Source organism: Coffea arabica, chromosome 10c (assembly GCF_036785885.1).
Source record: "Coffea arabica cultivar ET-39 chromosome 10c, Coffea Arabica ET-39 HiFi, whole genome shotgun sequence".
Classification (NCBI taxonomy): Eukaryota; Viridiplantae; Streptophyta; class Magnoliopsida; order Gentianales; family Rubiaceae; genus Coffea; species Coffea arabica.
The window spans coordinates 24,673,650-24,675,818 of record NC_092329.1 but is presented as its reverse complement, the minus strand read 5'-3'; the positions used below and the strand labels follow the sequence as shown (position 1 = coordinate 24,675,818).

The window sequence follows — 2,169 nt, the reverse complement described above, 5'->3', positions numbered from 1 at the left end:
TTTTTAGCTCACCCATTTAGTTTTGTTTTCCTTAACAGGGGAAGGCGAGCAAGGACGAAAGTTCTGTATAGTCTAGTTTGGGTCTAGTTCTTTCATTTCTTTTGTAATGGTTCTCGCCCTAACGCTTGGCATGGGTTAGATGTATAAAGAATTGAGAACCTTTGTATATTCAATGGTTGAACTCCCTTTTGAGATAGAAATGTAGATAAATTTCATTTTAAGTTTTGGATTTTGTTACACAAATTCTTGTGGTTTTGCGAAAAGACACCTTACCCCCTATCATTTAAAAATCTCCACATAAACACCCTAAACTTTATAACTACAGTGGAAATTAACCTGTAACCGGTTGTGTGACTTAGTGACGATGGGTTTGCGAGATTCCTTTGAAAAGGAAAAAGGGAAGAAGAGAGTATTGCAGAAGATAGCTTTGAAAGAAATATTGTCTTCTGCAGAAAATGCAATACTCTGAAAAATCTAATAGGACAAAATTCCAAATAGCAGTAAGATGTAAAGCTATCTTCTGGAGGGTAAAAGAAAAAAGGAATCTTACACGAAATGGCTCACTCTTCATTTTCTTCATCACCATCACCACCACCAACTTTCTTAGCAGTTGCCTTCTGGTTCTTACGCTTGACTCTTCCAGCACGTCTGCCACCAAATGGACTGGTGATTGAAAAGTCAATGTGCTTCTGGGAATCAACTCTCACCATAAATGAAGGAACATTAACTACCTGCCTTCCAACCTTGATGTGCCTCTGTCTATTCTCCTCCTAAATAACACAAATATTTTTTGATATTCTCTTTTATGATTCAAGAATCATGACTGCGTTCTTTCCGCGGCGAAAGTGATCGATCCATCATCACCATCACCTTATACTCATATATTTTAGTAGCAGTTGCTTTCGATCTTGACCGACTATGGAAAGTCATCAGCATCAGCATCAACATCAGTATGGTAGCAGCAGCAGTGTTCATATTGACACGGGTGGTGGCGGTGGTGGCGATAGGTTCCCTCAATGGAGTATGCAAGAAACCAGGGATTTCTTGATGATTCGGGCAGAGCTGGATCCTACCTTCATGGAAACCAAGCGGAACAAGCTTCTTTGGGAAGTCATCGCCACCAAAATTAGGGAAAAGGGTTACAATCGCAGCACTGAGCAGTGCAAATATTCCACATTGATGCAACTACGGAAAAAAAAAGATTTGTTGATGGAGTGAGAGAAAAAGGTATACATGTTAATCTGTATCCAAAAGTTTTCAAACCTTTCCCATGTCACCAAAAATGACCACACGTTGTAGAGAATGTTGCCCAGGATAAGGTGATGCTCTGAAATGGTACATCTGCCTCTAGATATATGTGCCATTGAACAATCTATGACCCAACTTATACGTGTAGCTGCATAATCAAGTAGCGAATACGATGAGTTTTATTTGTAATGTCCTGATAGTAATATTAGTCAAGCACGCGAGCATGGTGAATTGACTTGGCCATGCCTGTCTTGAAGACGAGTGTTTGCAAGCGGCATTCAAGAAAGTTCTCCACGGTCAGAGCCAAGACATAATTGAGCTTGTTTTGACTTCCAAAAGGCAATACCTGTTCATCCTACGCAAGAGGGCTTCACCCTCAAAGATACGACGAGGGTCTTTCTCATCAAGAGTTAGAAGCATTCTAGCATTATTACGAATACGGCTTAATGCATACTGGACCCTCCAAAGCTCCCTCTTGCATCTGAGTCCATATTCTCCAACAAGCCTCAACTCAGCATCCAAAGGCTCCTTCTCATATGGACGTCGAGGCTTTTTGAACGGCTTCCCATAGTTGCGATAGAAACTGATGTGAACCATGGCTGCTACTGGGCTGGGGGATTGCTCGTCGTCGTCAGTGGCGATGGAAATGAAACCGAGAAAGACACAGCCAAAGTGTCATTCTTTCTTAACGTAATTTTCAGAATATTGTTTTCTCGAGAAAATGAGGTCAAAGAGCGTACAGTGGTTGAAAGTTGATGTCTACAATATAAAGTTAGACCAGGTATTCGACCTGCTACCGGTAACTGAGCCGGTTCAAAAGGTAATTTCCACTTTAGTTATGAAGTTTAGGGTATTTATGTGTAGGTTTCTAAACGATAAGGGGGTAATGTGTCTTTTCGCGAAACCATAAGGGGGTTCCGT

At 41.0% G+C, this 2,169-nt stretch overlaps 1 pseudogene; it reads right to left on the bottom strand.

Annotated features, from left to right (window-relative positions):
• Window positions 1-560: 560 nt before the first annotated feature.
• On the bottom strand, window positions 561-1,853 carry LOC113688798 (small ribosomal subunit protein uS4y-like; annotated as a pseudogene).
• Window positions 1,854-2,169: the final 316 nt, after the last annotated feature.